At 39.2% G+C, this 17,682-nt stretch overlaps 1 pseudogene; it reads left to right on the forward strand.

Moving 5' to 3' along the window:
- The first annotated feature begins 12,325 nt into the window (after positions 1-12,325).
- LOC132437641 (transmembrane protein 14A pseudogene) lies at positions 12,326-12,675 on the forward strand (annotated as a pseudogene).
- Positions 12,676-17,682: the final 5,007 nt, after the last annotated feature.

Here is a 17,682-nt window from a genome sequence, read left to right on the forward strand (position 1 = left end):
TGACATTAGGCAACTAAGTAATCCATCCATGCCTTAATTTGTCATTCTGTAAAATGGGAATATAAGAAGCATCCTACCTCACTGGATGTTTTGAGATTCAAATGAATTAAACTTCGTGAAAAGCTCATGGAAAATACTCAATAAGTGCTAATCATCATCGTAATCATTTTGGTTACTTTAGGTGATTATAGAACAGGGTGCTATTCATTTAACCCTCTTTTCTTACTGATTCTGCCTCCTGGACATTCCCATTTATCTTCTTTTCATAATGCAAACGGGGAGTTTGGTTTGATGGATCATCCAGCTTTATGGGATCACCGCCCAAATAAATACATATCTTTGAATGCTTGTCTCAGGGTCTGCTTCTGGGAGAACTCAGACTGAGACATAGATTTAATGCTGAGAATGCTAAACTGAAGGAAACACAGATAAACCTAAAATTCATAGCAGACTACCCGGGAAAGAGGAGAGAGTTCAGTGGAATGAAACAAACATTACCTAACTCTGAAAAGCAGGACTTGAAGGCAAGAATGAGCTGTTCAATAAGTCCCTGTGTGCAGGAAAAGGTGGGGTGGTGTCGATTTTCATGTTACTAGTGGTTCTGGGATGTAAACTAGCCACCAGAGATCACAGCGAGTGGAAATATCATCAGGACTTTTCTTGGAGCACACTTGGTACTATTGTCCAGTTTTTAAAAAGCAGGGGATGTGAATAGGAAATTCACACAAGTAGACTGAGATGAGTTCATCTGTAGAAGTCATGAGAAACACATAAATTTATCATAAATTTAAATACCACTACAAACAAATGTCTGATTATCTTTCTGGCAGTGTTCAAATTTACAGAACCAGACTGACCCTCTTAGTGAAAACAATTTACAATGCTAACTAAAATATAAATAACATATTTTTAAATGCAAGCACGAGTGGGTGAGAAAGTCTGGAATTCTCAGAGGCCAAACACTGATTGGGGGCAGGAATCCATACAGTCCAGTGGAGAGTCAAGGCCAGCTTCAGGCTGCGGCCATTTGCAAGTCCAAGGGAACTTGAGATCTGTTGGTTTTCACAGCCTGATTTGGGGGTAGGGTTGGCTGGGATCAGGAGACAAGGCCAGAGCTCACCCACATAGAATGGGATCTCAGAGTAAAGATAAATGAAGAAATAAATTGTCCTCACTGCCTACCCTTTCCAAACCCTCCCATGCTTCACACCACATGGATCAGCAAGGCAAGTGGATTACCTCAGACCTTGGCATTGAGTGGAAAGGACAAAACATCCCCTGAGAGTCTATAGTCACAAGATATTCCTCTCTCAGGTTTGCAATCCAATTCATATTACCTGTATGGTCTGAAAAACCTCAAGCTGTGAATTTAGCTTCAAGTTCTATTTTTAGGGTAAGATTAGCTGCTTTAATAAATAAACCCTGTAATATCAGTGGCCTAACACAACCCATGTTTATTTCTTGCTTATACCACATGCAGTTGCCAGAGAACAGGAGCTGGAGGTGAGGTGCTCTCTAACAGAAGCCCCTCTGTCTTCATCACAGGGCTCAGGAGGGCTCCCTGAGCATGTGCATCTACCTGTCACGGGGAGAGGGAGAGGATGCTGTGTGGGGACGCTCAGGGGTGATGTGTCAGAATAGGAAAAATGGCCCCAGTGAATCATGTCTCCCTGTGCCCATCTTATTGTGACTTTGAAGCTCTTCCCATAAAAGGTGGGAATCTACTTCCCCACTCCTTGAAGCTGAGCTGGACTTGAGACATGTGTCAGCCAGTAGAATGCGGGGGACGCGACTTCCTGGGGCTTCTGAGCTCAAGCTGTGAGGGGGCTGGCAGTATCCACATTTTCCCTCTTGGAGTCCAACTGCCATGTTGAAAGGATGTCCGGGTCCCGCTGGAAAGAAAGGCCACATAGAGGCCATGAGAGTTGGGACATCACACGGAGAGACAGGCCACAAAGGGGAGAATCATGACGCCCCAGCTCACAGTGGTAACAAGGCCCCTTATGTGCGAAAGAGACTATCTTGGACTTTCCAGCCCAAGTTAACTTACAGCTTAATGTAGTTGCATAACTGAGCCCAGGTAGGACTAGCAAAATACTGCCCAGTCAACTGACAGGTTCATGAGAAATGATAAAACAGTTGCTGTCTTAAGGCACTAGATCTTGGGGGTTGTTTGTGACACAGCAACAGATAACTGAAATGGGTGTTCATTCAGTTGCAAGGTTTCTGCAGGCCAGGTTTGGAGATGGGTGCACCACTCCACTCATATTCCATGGACAAGAACTCAGGCTCAAGACCATAGTCAGCTCCAAGGATGACTGGAGCAGTCATCCAGTCTCATCCAGTACATAACAGTCTCGTTATGTACCTAGGATGAGGAAGAAAATGTTTTGGTAGACAACTAGCTTGTTTCTAAAACAGAAATGATCCCTGTTTCACAGTTGCCAAGCACTTGGCATAGGCAGAAACAGATAGTGCCTGAATAAATTTACCTATACTTCAGACTTCAAAGAATCAGAATAAAGTTTGAAATAAGCTGAAAGATGAAGGAGACATAACTCTGGCTATTATAGCTATTTAAAAAGAACCTAAAATAATGTAATGCCAAAAAAACAAACAAACAAAAAAAAAACTGAATATAAACCAGTTCCCCAAAATATGATGTATCAACACTGATTCAAGAGTAACAGGAAATCTGAGTGGCCCTATAACCACTGAAGGTAAGGAATAAGCACTTAAAAGCTTCTCCATGAAGAAAATCCCAGATTCTGACAGATCTGTGGGCAAAGTTGTACTAAACATTCAAAGAAATGATAATTTAAATATTACTCATACTCTTCTGAAGAACAGCAAGAGAAAGACTATCCCCTAACATTTTATGAGGTGTGTATAATGATGTCACGAAAACCAAACAAGAAGCTCAGGGAATGGAAATTTACAGGATATTCTGTAACATATGTCTAAAAATCTGAAAGAAAATTTTAGCAAACTGAATTGAGCAGAGTATAGAAAACCCCATGTTGGATTTATTCTAGGAATAGGATGTTGGTTCAAAATTATATAAAATTAAATTATATTTCATATTTATACATTAAATTATATATGTAATTATATACCTATAATTTACATATTAAATTAATTTAATAAAATTCACTATATTGACACATTAAAAGACTCTGGTTTCTGGTCTGGCATGTAAGGAGATCGGAAGTCATTACTCTGCCCTAACAAGTAAAATGTTGAACAAACTGAAAACCAACAACTCTTCTTAGATATATCAGAGAATTCATCCATCCAGCAGGGCAAACTGCTGCCCTAAATATTGGAGACACAGACAGGCAGGTAAAGAGAATTGCAACTTACAGGAGCAGAAACCTCTGCAAGAATCAGTTGGGGGGTAAGAAAATCTCAACTGTAACTGATGAATTGTTGGAGCCTCAGCGTGGATAAGTCTGAGAGTTAAAAACTCCAGGGGGATGCAGTCTTGGGGGAAGAGGGACACCACATTTGTGAGTTTTACCTCCTGGAGCTCTACCAGGTTCTCATAGTGAAGGTAGGAGAAAAATCCCTTCATGCTTCCAGCAGGGGGAGGGAAAAAGTAGCTATTTTGAAATATGCCAGAGCATTCTATTCTTAACAAAGCCTGCCCTCAGGGTAAACTATTTAACCACAGCCTAAACTATTGGGGTTTTATCAGAGTCTAACTGACCTGGAGAAAGGGAAATATCCAGCTCCAGTTCCCTCTAGCCATCCTGCCCCATCTAAGTGGGGGGGGACAAAGAGGCCCTTGTAAAGCCCATAGTCCAGAGGCACAGGCTCATTAAAAGACCAAGACCTATCACAGGACCATGGGACATTTCCTCTCCCCTACCCCTCACCACCACATTACAAAAGCCTGTTTACTACGGTTCCTTTTACCTAGTATATCATGTCCTGCTTTCAACAAAAATGACAAGGCATACTAAAGGCAAAAAAAAAGAGCAAGTATCAGAACCAGGGTCAGATATGGGAGGAATGTTGTAATAACCAGATTAGCAATTAAAAATAACTATGATTAACATACTAAGAGCTTTAATGGGAAAAGTGGACAACGTGCAAGAACAGATGGGTAATATATGCAGGGAGATGGATATTCTAAGAAAGAATCAAAAAGAAATGCTAGAGACTAAAACACTGTAACAGAAATGAAGAATGTCTTTGATGGGCTAGTTAGTAGAATGGACATGGCTAAGGAAAGAATCTCTGAGCTTGAGGATATGTGAATAGAAACCAAAAAGTTGAGAGAAAAAAGACTGAAAATAAACAAAACAGAACAGAATATCCAAGAAATGTGAGACAATTACAAAAGGTATAACATACCCACGATGGATACACCAGAAATAGAAGAGAGAAAGGAACGAGATAAATATTTGAACAAATAAGGACTGAGAATTTCCCCAAATTTCAGACATCAGACCACAGAATTAGGAAGCTCAGAGGACAACAAACAGGAAAAGTGTGAACAAAACAAAACAAAAAACTACAGCTGGACATAGCATATTCAAACTGCAAAAAATCAAAGAAAAGAAAAACATTTCAAAGAAGCCAGAGGAAAACACCTTATCTACAGAGGAGATAAGAATTACATGACTTCTCAGAAACCATTCAAGCAAGAAGAGAGTGCAGTGAAATATTTAAAGTGTTGAGAGGAAAACCCTACCAAGCTAGAATTCCTTACCCTGCAAAATTATCCTTTGAAAGTGAAGGAGAAATTTAAAATTTCTCAAACAAAAATTGAGGAAATTTGTTGCCTGTAGGACTGCCTTGCAAGAAATGTTAAAAGAAGTTCTTTAGAGAGAAGGAAAATGATATAGGTCAGAAACTCAGATCTACATAAAGAAAGGAAGAGCATTAGGGAAGGAATAAGTAAAGGTTAAAAAGAATAACAGATTAAAAGAGAAAAAAATATTAAAATAATCTCAATAGAGTTAGGAAGGATGTTTCATGAAATTAAGCTTACATTTATTATGTGTTTAAGAAAGACTCCTGAACAAATTAGGAATGGAAAGAAATTGTGTTAATTTGATAAACTGTATCTTAAGAGGCAAGAAGGAAGGACTATGACAAGCATCTAATTTTATGTGAAAATTCTAATGTGTTTAAGAACAGGAAAAAGAAAAGACAAGAAAAAAGCCTGCTGTCACCACTTCTATTCGGTATTATCCAGTGAAATAAGGCAAGAACTATAAAACATAAGGATTGGAAGGAAAGAAATAAAGCTGTCATAACTCAGAGTTAATATGACTGTCTAGTAAAAAAAATTCCTCCAAAAAAGCTACAGGCATATTATTATAATGAATAAGAGAGTTTAGCAAGTTTGCTGGAACAAAATCAATATGGAGAATTTAAATTTACTTCTGTAAATCATCAACAGTAGAGAAATAATGATTAGCCAAAAACCGACTTAAAATAAAATTGAGTACTAGCTTGTGACTTTCCATAAAACCACTAGCTGAAATATTGATTGAATTTACTTTGAATCTATGCATCTATTTTGGTCAGAATCGACATCTTAACAATATTGAGTCCTCTGATCCTTAAAAATGGTATAGCTCTCCTTTCATTTGTCTTCTCTTTTTCCCTCAGCAATTTTGGAGATTTCATTGTACAGGTCTATCACATATTATTTTGTTCAGTTATCATTCATGCTATTGTAAGTGGTAGATTTTTCCCAAATGGTTGATCACTAAATTCACTTATTTCTAGTAGTTTTTACCCTATGGTTATCACAAAGATAACATTATAGTACATCAGCAGAGAGAGATCAATATTTTAACAACTGGTTATCCTTATGGAAAAAGAATGAAATTGGATCCTTTACTACACACACACACACACACACACACACACACACACACACACATACTCATAATTTCCACTGGATTAAAAACTTTAGTTTGAAAGGCCAAACTATAATATTCTCAGGAAATGGTCTGGACAATCATATTTATGATATTGGGATAAGGAAGAATTTCTTCAAGAAGATACAGAAAATTCAGTTGAGAAGAACAAGGTTAATGAATTTGCATATATTAAAATTAGAATTTTCGGATTTTCAGTGCACAGAGAAGCAGCACTGAATAGGAGCTGGGATCTCACACTTGAGAGATTAATGCCCTGGGTTTGAATCCTGGCTCTGCCACTTACTACCATTGTGAACTTCGGCACATTACTTACATTCCCTGCCTCTCTTTTCTCAAAAGTAAGGTAAGGTTGATAATAGTTCCTACATCATAGAGTTGATTTGAGGATTAAGTGAGTTATAATAGGATAGTAAGTGTTATGTCATTATGTAAATGTCTGTAAGATAAAGTTTTAAATAAGACATCAATGAGAGTTAAAAGTCAAGCTAAAAACTGGGAGAAGATATTTGCAGCACTTAATACTGACCCAAAGTGTTAGGATATTTATCTGTTTATCTCCATCCATCCACCCATCCATCCATCCATTCTCTTCCTACAACTCAAAATTAAAAGACATTGAGCAAGAGACATAACAGGCACTTCACACAGAAGGAAACAAAAACTTTGAGGAAAATTTGTCATTGTTTAGGAAAGCTAAAGATGCTCTGATCTTATGACCCAGCAACTTCACTCTTTAGAATATACCCTGAAGAAACCATTATTCTTGCATGTCAGGTGATTTATACAAGAATGCTTATGGCACCGCCAATACAACACTAAAACAAACAAACAAAGACAATGCAAATTTCCATCAACAGTAGATTGGGTAAATAAGTTGTGTAATTCAATTTTTAGAAAATGAACAGTTAAATCTATCAACCTGGATGAATCTCAAAAACACAATATTAAGCCCCAAAAAGCAAGTCACAGAAAAATTAATGCAGTTTGAGTCCATTGATATAAAGTTAAAAACAAGCAATATGAAAACAACATGTTGTTTAGGTTAGAGTATACTAAATAGAGATTAATTTTACTAGTTTTTCATTTCTTTATACAATTAAAACAGGTTGTAGGGAACAGCTTGCATAATCCATTTTACAGGCTGCACTACCATGCAAAGCAAGGGCTGCCTGTTCTCTCATCCATTCTCTCTCTTCTCTTCTCTCTCTGTTTCTCTCTCATATCAGTACATGCACTGTAATAAAAATGGTACCATAATAGAAATGTTGTGAATCCTACTTTTTTGCTTCACATATATTATTTCCATGTCAACACCATTTGGCATTCAGTGAATGCAAAACATACCACTGGCTCTGGCATCATTCATACAGTGATTTATTAAGACAACATTTGAATTATTGCTTTTGCTTTATGATTATGAAAAGTGCTACAATACGCTGCCTAAAAGTAGAATTGCTAAATCAAAGGGTAGGTGTGTGTATTTTTTAATTAGATAACACAATACTGAACTGAGTTTCTGAGAGTTACACCAATTTACACTTCCTCCTGGAGTGAAAGAGAACCACATCAAAAGTTGGTATTTGTAATCTTTCTAATATTTGCTAACCCAATCAGCGAAATATTTCTTTTCATTTTTTCAAATTGTTGGACTAAATTAAATTTGTGTTGGAGCAAAACACGACACCGTGGCAAATTTCTATTTCACATTAGAAAGTACAAATGTTTAGGTCAGGTAGTTTAGAGATACATATACTCGAAGAGGCCTTTTTGTAGTTCTCCAAAGACCTTAACTGTTGTATAGCAATCAGTGATACCTCTGTCTTCATGGACTAGAAAATAGAGGTTACACGGGAACAGAATACCAGTTTTGGATTCTGTTTATTGTTCTTTTCACTGGCCTGTTGGCTACAGATGTTTAGAAGTTCACAGTGGTCCATATGGGTATCTATGTATACTAAAGATGCTTCTAACATTGGAATCCCCAGACAAGAGAGTAGGGATAAGTAGATATTGGTTAAGGGACTGGTTTTACATTTAAGACTCTAAACATAACACTGAGAATGCAAAGGGGTGAGAACAAAAGTAGGTGTAAGTTAAAACTAAGCAATAAATCAAATTTATTTCAATATCAAAAGGTTAATTATAAACTTTAAAATATAATAATAACTTCAAAGGTAAGCAATAACTTCATAGTTTATTCTGTTGTGAAATAATGTCCTTGCAATTTATGATATTTGGCTAGCAGAGTCGTTTTTTAATAATTGAAAAAAATTTAATATTAGAAGTGTTTAAATTTCCAACTATTCTTGAATCCTCAGAAGGTCTGATAACATGAGACCTCTCATTCCCACATGGCAACTGTAGACAGGGGCTGGAAATGTAGGTGCTTCCCTTACAAAGGGACAAGGTCCATAGTTTTTAGCTCACTTTCTTTATTCATTTATATTCCCTGCCTACCTTTTGCTCAAGAGAGTAAACCAATCTTGAATTTCCTTATGATTTATAATACTAGGGGAAAGAAATGAAAACTTATGATGAACTCTGATTAGTGTAGCCATTATACTTGAAAGGGGCAGCAAGTAAGTTTATCACTCTCTTTAGACATTTTATTTCAGGGAAATGATTTTTTTTCTTCAATATTTTTCCATTGAGTTCTTTCTGACTAGCTGCCCAATCAGATGACCTAACGCTTAAACACTGTGAGTTAACACAGTATCTAGGGGTTACATAGATTTCTACCAAATCTTCCACGGTCCTGATGCAAGCACTTATCAGACTTGATGCCAGTGTGATCTGCACTGTGGCTGAGAAACCTAGTCCTTTCATGTAGTATCCCCACTAACACTAGTCCACTTTTCCCTAAGAAAAGTGTATAATCTGCTTGAAGTCACTCTCAATACTTTGTGGGAAAGTTTCAACGTCCTCTGTGAAGGGTTAGGCTCTTCTCCTCTAACTGTAAATGATTTGCTTCCGAATTGACCGGGCTATGACAAAATTCTCAAAATACATGTTTCAGATAAGCAAGTCAATTTACTTAGTTACTTACTGTATGTTCTTCAAAACAACCATCACCAAGCAAGACGGGCACTAAAAAGATTCTCGAGAACTCTACATTCGAGTCTCATTCATTTTTCACACGTTAGAAAGAGAGAAAGGCATTTAGCTGGTTTTCCATGCGAGGAATAGGATCCATTAGGACAATTAATAGAGACACGAACAATGCAAGCTTAGAATGAGACTTCCCAGCCCCCTAAAATAAAAGCTAATTAATCAAGGTCATTCACCCCTTTCTTGATGATCTCATGGCACAAGGACTGTTCCTCAATAAAAGCTCTTTTTCTATTCTGCGACTTACTACAGCCACTCGTGTACTAATTGCCAGAGGCCTGTACCTTCAGCATCTTTAGATGCACCACAGTAACTAGCTCCTTGGTCTGCCCAAAGCAAGCCTTCAGTAAATGCCAGCAATCCACTGACCGACTCACACAGTGCCTAACTGAATACTCCTTATGCTCCTGCTCTGGGCAGGTACATCTCTTTCCTCCATCAAGTTGATTCCTGTGTCCCATTAGCTCTAGGGACTTTCTGTCTGATCTACCCTTCTCTCTTCATCCCTCCCTCCTTGGCCCAGGATCAGGGATGGGCCACCTCTCACTTGGACTCTTGCAATCTCATTCCTATTGTCCTCCCTGACACTGTCGTCCTTCTAATACTAAATTCTGAACATGACACTCCCTTTCCAACGCTTCAGTGCCCTCCCCTCCCTGCAAAATGAAAATTCTTGGGATAATATAAAAGGTCTGCCCACCTGTCCATCTGTCTAACTTACATTTCCCGTTAAACCCAGGATCTTATTGTAAATTCCAGTATAACCAAACAATGTTCCAACATGCCACCTCTCTGAGATCCTTTCTTTGGGTAGGCTGTTTCTTTGGCCTGGAATGTGCACCCCTACCTGTGGGCCTGGCCAACTGCCACTCATTCCTCTCTGCTCCAAACAGCCTCCTCTGAAACCTTCCCCTTACTTCCCTAACAAGACACAGTTGATCTCACTTCACCTGGCGCACACCTCCAATAGAGTATGCCTCACATTGTAATTGAATGTGTTTGGAAGTGTTTCTCACTCATAGACTGTGAATTCCTCCAGGGAAGCAGCTGTCTCTCTTCTTATTTGAATCCTTGGTACTTGTTACTAACAGGTTGAGGGAGCTCTAACCAGAGAAGGCACTCAATTCCAATTCATCTTGATTGAATGCAAGAAAGGACAAGGGTTGACTAGTCATTTCCTTGAAAACTTCATTCATCTATTCATTCATCTATTCATATTCTGTATTCATCCATTTATTGACTGCTTCCTAAAAATGGGTAGATTATTGTAATGGACACTCCTGAGAGGCTTAGTAAAAACGAGGCCACTTCACTTGTCAGGCCAGAGGCACTGAAAGCCAAGCTAACACACTTCAGAGTTTTGCTCAGGGACAGTGTAGGCCAATTATTAGGGACAACACGTAAATATAATAAAGAGAATAATGCACATCACCATCGTCATCATCATAATGGTATCTCACATGTGTATATCACTTCACAGTTTATAAAGAACTTAGATGTTTGCAACCCAGTTATCACAATTTAAATCACTAGAAATACTTGAGAGGGGGGTTCTGGGTTACGATCATCTCTAATTTACTAACATAAATGAGGCTTAGAAAGATTACGTGGCTTGTCTAAGTTTACTTCGTGTGATAGCCCAGTTCTTTACCCTTTCCTGTACACATACCTTTAGCCATCAAACTTTGCAGTTCTTCCACTTAGACTCTGGCTCTACCCACATAACTTACTTTGACTAATGGGATGTCAGCAAGCATAATACCAGCAGAGGTTTGAAAAGCTGATGCACACCTGGGCTTCCTTGCTCTTGCCCTCTGCCATCACCACGGGAAGCACCTGCCCAGGCTAGCCTGTTGGTCCCAGAGGAAGGAGGGAAAATACCCAGAGCAGAGACTAGTCACCTCAGCCATCCAAACCATGACTGTATAGACAGCTAAGAATCTAGACACGTGAGTGAACTGGGTCAAGGCTAGAAGAACTGCTCAGTTTGGCCCAGACTAAGTCATTACCCTCAGATTCATGAACTAACTATACGCTTATTATTTTAAGCCACTTAATTTGAAGGTGGTTATATATAAGGGATTATTATGACAATCTACCAAGTTAATAAAATTAAAACCAGGACTAGAGAAGATTCTTATTGCAGTCATTCTTTACAGATATTGGCAAATCTGTAGACATTAGGTGCCTGGGTATTGAAGGTTGAATATATCCAATTTCAAGAGTCCAGGTGCCTCTCCATTTCCTGGGGACTATCGACCTTGTGTAGTCCTGTGACTCAGTGAGAGAGTGCAGATATACTTCTTTATATCATGGACAGCTCATAATTTTCTAACTTCCAAAGTATCCCTCCTCTCAGAAAAACAATGTTTTTATAGCGTAATATCCCAGGCTATGCTAAATTGTGATTTGGAGACCAGTTGGAGTTAGATGAAGGCACTCACTCATGGGAGGCAGTTCCTGGGTCAGAAATGGGAGGAAGGAAGAGACGGATGAAGAGGCCAGTAGGAGATGTTTTTTCCCAGCCCCTCTAGCAATCAAGTATATTTAACCCAGGGAGAGAGGAAGGTCATGACACAGGATCCGGAACATGGGATTTGGCCAGCTGGGTCAGGACAAGCGGATGCACGTGGAGGCAGAGATAATGCTTTGGGGCCCAGGTAACAAAGAATCTCTTATAGTGGAACTCAGAATATGACTCTCGTGAAGGGAGAACAGAATGCTCTTCAGTAGCCCTGGACCTTGGCAGCATTTGTTGTGCTGGGCAGAACCGCTCTTGGTGGAGACATGGTACACTTAGGGGCTCGGCATCCGTGGTTCTGAGTGAACCACGCCTCATGCCTCACCACATGTCTCGTGGGTACCAAACACTAGCGAGTGGTCAGGGACAAAATCCAGAAGCAGTGTCCTCCGGGCTAAATGGAAAATCAGAAATAACCAGGTGGCTCTGAAGTGGGTGTTAAGGCCCTGCGTTTATGTATGTGGGAACTAGGGACAACAAAGCCAATTTTAGTGTGAAAATCAGCGTTTAATCTAGAGGCTAGGGATGCCAAGAGGCTCAGCTTCCAACTACTAAAATTAAAATTGAGAGTGCCGAGAGGTAGCACGCAGAGTCAGAAGGCACTGGCGGCGGGGTCAGCTTCCAGACCGTAGCAAGTATTTACTGAGCACCTGCCTAGTGCTTGGCAGTGAGGTTGATGCTTGTGAGAAAGACAGGACGAACTGAACCTGAGCTTAGTCCTCAAGGAGTTGGACTGGCCCAGAGGAGAGAGAAATTCAACGGAAGTAACTCTACACCAGACTTGACCTTGCCAATGGACCTGGTTGGTTTTCGTTATGCAGCCCTGGCGGCATCCGTAAGCATTTTGGGATATAAGCAGAGAGGTGGCGTTCATCTTTGATTGCTGGTCTTTTTGTTGGATTTTCGGCTGGTTATGGAGCTTACTGTGTTTCCAATGACAAGCGAGGTGTAAAACGATCACTGTTTACAGCTTTCTTCCTGGACACCACAATGGGGGTGAGGTTTAAGAGATCCAAGTAAATCATGCCAGCGGGGCTGGCTGCAGGTTTAAGCCTCATGATGCTTCTGAGACTTGTCTTATTGCTGCTCTTGTCTCACTCTGAGAATTCGGAGGAACTGAAACCTAAATTTGTGTCATTCTGATGTAACAGGCAGAGCCTATTCTTTGTATTGAAAAGATAAATTTCAATATGGAAAGTTCAACATGGTCTTATTTTATGTTACAAACTATAAAAGACATACCGTCACCTCTAATATGGACAATAGTTTAAGAGTTTTTTTTAAACAAATGGTTTAACTGTTTTCTAATTATCACATACTGGTTTCATGAAAGATATTTAATAAATCGTGATACACTCTTTGATTTGCTGTCATGTTTTATAGATGTGGTTTTTTTTTGATAGTTCCAAATACTCATGTCTGAAATAAGTTTAAATTAAACTACAACGTATCAGATGATGGAATGCCCCTTAAGTGGGCTTCACAGAATGCTAATGTTATCTATTTGTCATTTGTGTTATATTTGAAATCATTTTTTTTCCATTTTAATTGTATTACTGCCTTTTTTTCCTTAAAAAACTTCAGCCTCAGCACACTCTGTAACAACAGAACGTATTCAGTATTCAAATAAAACACACTCTGTTTTAAAAAATTAAGTTAAATTAAAACCAAAATGTAGTATTTCCATGATGTAATACCACACCTAACGGAAGGAATCAGATGAAAAAAGACAGATAATATGAAGTGTTGGCAAGGATAAGAAACATGCACTGTCACACAATGCTGGTGGGAGTGTAAATCTGTACAACCACTACTGTTGAGCAATGTCTACCAAGGCTGACTTATTCAAATCCTCTGACTCAGCAATCCTCCTTCTAGGTATAAGTCCAACAGAAATATGTCCCTCTGTCCACCAAAGACATGTATAAGAAAGTTCACAGCACCACTGTTTGAACAGGGAAAAACTGGAAAACAGCCACAATGCCCATCGATAATCACACTGCATGACTAAATTTTGAAACAGTCACACATGGGATACTATACAGCAATCAGAATGACCTACAACCACCCCCAATAATCTGAATGGAGCTCACAAACTTAATACTGAGCAAAGGATGACACAAAAGAGACATAGTGTATGATTCCATTTATAGAAAATTTGAAAACAGCCAAAATGAGTCAACGCTGTCAGAAATGAGGATGCTGTTATCCTGGGGAATTGGGTAGTGGTGTCCAAAAGGGGCATGAGGTGGGCTTTTGGATGATGGTCATGTCCTGTTTCTTGGTGAGAGTGCTGGTTACATGGATGCTTTTAGGTTGTGAAAATTAATTGAGTTGCACACTTATGCATAGTTTTCCATGTGTATGTTATACTTCGATAAAAATTTTAAAACTTGGAATTAAACATCAAGTCGAAGTAATATGATGTGATAAAAATTTGGTTGTCTTACAAACAGCTGCCACTGTGTAGTGTTGATAGTGTCGGCTATTTGTAAGACAACCAAATTTTCTTTTTTTGGCCACGCCTCATGGCTTGCAGGGTGCAGGATTGAACCTGCACACTCAGCAGTGAAAGTGTGGAGTCCTAACCACTGGACCACCAGGGAATTCCGACAACCAAATTTTTATTTCAGCAAATAATGCTCTCTGAATTTTAGCTTTCTCATTTTAAAAGTGGGGAAAATGATATCTGTTCTATTCATATGGTTGATTTGAAAATCAAGTGAGTTAATGGATATAAAAAAACTTCATAAACTGTGAAAATGTATACACATGGAAGATATTCCTGTTGGAAAAAGGTAGGGGAGGTTTTAATTTTTAAATGACTTTTCCCTGTTAAGGAATAGCTCCCTTTGGCAAATGATAGTAATTGTAAATGTTTTGGATCAAATTTTAAAAAGCAGGTTTGTCAATTATATAATGGTTTTTAATGTACCCAGATTGTTGCTTTTGTTTCAGAAAACAGAAAATTACATGATAGCTTGTAAATGGCACATTCAATTTCACACACTGAGAATGCTTGAAAAGTAAAAGGTCCACGTATAATGCAGGAACTCAAATTTAATGGCATCAAATGATACATAATTTGATTCGTTCAGTCACGTTTCCAGAAATTAATCACTGAGTGTTAGTGTCTTTCTGTCCTTTGTGACTTGGTTTGTCAAGAGAAAACTGCCCTTTTTGCCATATCACTACTCATCAGCATTAGATGGTTCTCTGGATTTAGCATTTCAATCCAGTGCTCAGCATCTGGAAACATTTTAAAAGGTCAGACTGCTACTCCCTTATTCAATTTACTAAAGTTTCACAAACATAATGAGCTTCCCAAGATGCTTAGAAACACCTTTAGAAATCAATGGAAACTTTGTTAGAGCAAAAATTGGGAGAAAAGATTAGGAGAGGAAATCGGAATGAATGATATGTAGCTTCTTCCTTTCCCACTGATGTTTTTTCTCTAGATCAGAGTGCCTGAACAGTACCACAATTGACCTTTTAGGATGGCTAATTCTTTGTGGGGTGGGAGCTGCTATCCTGTACATTATGTTTAGCAGCAGCCCTGACCTCTAACCACCTGATGCCAATAGTCCCCTCCCCCCACATTGTGACAACCAAAAAGGTCTCCAGCCATTGCCAAATATCTCCAGGAAGGGAGAGGGGGTTAAAATTTCCTCCAGGTGAGAACAACTGCTCTGGATGGAAATCTGCTAATGCCTTTGTCTTCAGATCTTCTCCAAGACGTTGACACCTTTGTACAATTTTCCCAAACTTTCTGGAAACAGTCTGGATGTAAGGTGCCCTGCTAAGGTGTGCAAGTAAGCAGGTGGTTTGGCAAACCCATGTTGTTCTCTGGCACAGTAGGTCACTGCCTCCTGTGAACATCTTTAGAGCATACCTCCATTGACAGCATCACATTTTGAGAAGATCAGAGAGGACTAGAAATCAGAGGACAAGAGGCAATCACTGAGGGGAATGAAGATAATACTCAGGTCTGCCTGGGAAGGGACTTGATGACGCCTCTCCGTGTCTGTGTTTACCTGGTGCATGTGGAGCTGCCCTGCTCACATCCCTTCACACTTACTGGTGCAAAACGCCTGTCTTCCAGATGCCAGCAATTGAGATTCTTTGCCTTTTTTCTGGCCACTGAACCACCTTCAGCTCATAAGCAAAGGTTGAATGGAAGTGCAGGGAAATCAGTTTCCCTGGGAGCAGAACCTCAGTCTTTGATGGACTGGATGAGAATTGATGGATAACAATCCCAGCTCCCTCCAGCCTCGACTGGGACATCCCTGGTGTGTGTTCCCCACTCGGTCCCCCCAGTCCCCCACAGGACTGAGCTCCAGCTGGTAACCTGGCTGCATCCCGCTCATTGTTTCACTTCCCCGCTTCACCCTCAGTGTTTCCTTGGATCACCTCCAAACACACTACTTGCACTTGAATCCTGTTTGGAGGTTTGGTTCTGAGGAAAATCAAAGCTAAATGGTCTGGTGGGATATGACTTTCTGCTGTCACATTCTGGAATATTCCAAACCCACAAAGCTAACCTTGGGAGAATTAGATTCCACAGGGCTTCTCGGGGTCCAACTTATTTGATCAGAAAGAATACCTTCTCCAGCTTTATGGGGAGTTGCACAGTAATAACCCTTTTTAGAAGGGCAAACAGCACAATACAAGTAGGTGGTGTTTTATTCGTCTGTTTTTTGTCATTCACTCATGTAGGCACAGAATGTTGCATGGTAACTCACAGCTCTATGAACTGTAATTTACTCCTATAAGGTTATAATCTAGTAACAAACAATTTACAATGCCTGTTTAAAGGGAAAAAGAAAAAAGGTTTCTATAGGACTCTGAACCTCCACAGATGCCAAGTAAGCAAACCCAGAGAAGGAAATGTACTTGCTTATTTCTTAAAAACACAGCTCAGTCATATAATCAAGTGATAAAACACAATGCCTCTTACTTTAATGTCTGGGTTTAAGAAAATCTCTCCATATAACTCTTTAGTATGTTTTCCTCAAAATTCAACCGGGAATGGTTTTACATGATGAATTGAGCCATCAATTACGAGGTGAAAAACACACGTGTGAACTACAAACGTTAAATGGATAACAGACAAGTAGGAAGTGTTTATCAACAACTGTATGCATATGAGAACTTGTTACTTAATCTTTTTGAAATCAGGTTTAGAATTCTGATGAAATACATAGCATTTAAAACCCTTTTAGAATTCAAGACTGCATAGTGTTTTAAACATATCTGTTTACTGATTGTTGGGTTAATCAAAGACTGTATTCATTTTTGTTATTTACCCATATAATCAATTTTAAAAAGGTTTTAAAAGTGTAAAAATGACTAAACCTCAAAGAAAAGTTCTACAAGACAGAAGGATACTGATAAAACTTGAGAGAGATCCCATTTACAATAGGGAGAGATAGTCAACACTGCAATTACTGAAGAGATTGAAAAAGAAACCTTGCAGAGTAAGAACAACTGGAAATGTATGGACTCAAATGTGATAGGACTAACCAAATAAGACCTAGGCATGGCAGATTAAATTAATTAATGCCTGTATCCATTCTGGGCTTGCCAATGTGGCTTACTTTGGCTAATGAAACAGTGTCAACTTGATGTAATCAGAGGCTTTAAAATGTGCTTGGGTATTTTCACAGTTTCTGGAGGGCCACCACTGCTCTGAGAACACACCTGGGCTAGCCTACTGGAGACGAACAGACCACGAGGAGCAGTGCTGAGCTATTCCAGTTGACCATCCTAGACCAACTAGTTCCAGGCACCCTACCTGGCCTAGAAGCAGAACTGCACAGCAGACCCAGAGATTCGATGGAAGCAATAAAGGTTGTCTTAAAGCCACTAATTCCTAGAGTGGTTTATTACTGAGAGGTATTAGATATACCTGATATGTTAGGTACAGATAATCAACAATGACTGGAGTAGAAAGCAAGGTGGGAAATTTTTGTCATGAATGTGAATTAGCTCTTATACTGGCAGTAGGATGTTGAGTGCAAGAGTTAAACATATTAAATAAATGTAGGCATCATAGAAAAGTTTTGTGATCCCATTGTCAGAGGTGTTTCTCTATTAGGAGATTTTCTAAACAATCATAAAGTAAAAATTCCACAGAACAAATACAGAAGT

The sequence above is a fragment of the Delphinus delphis genome, chromosome 15 (assembly GCF_949987515.2).
Source record: "Delphinus delphis chromosome 15, mDelDel1.2, whole genome shotgun sequence".
Classification (NCBI taxonomy): domain Eukaryota; kingdom Metazoa; phylum Chordata; class Mammalia; order Artiodactyla; family Delphinidae; genus Delphinus; species Delphinus delphis.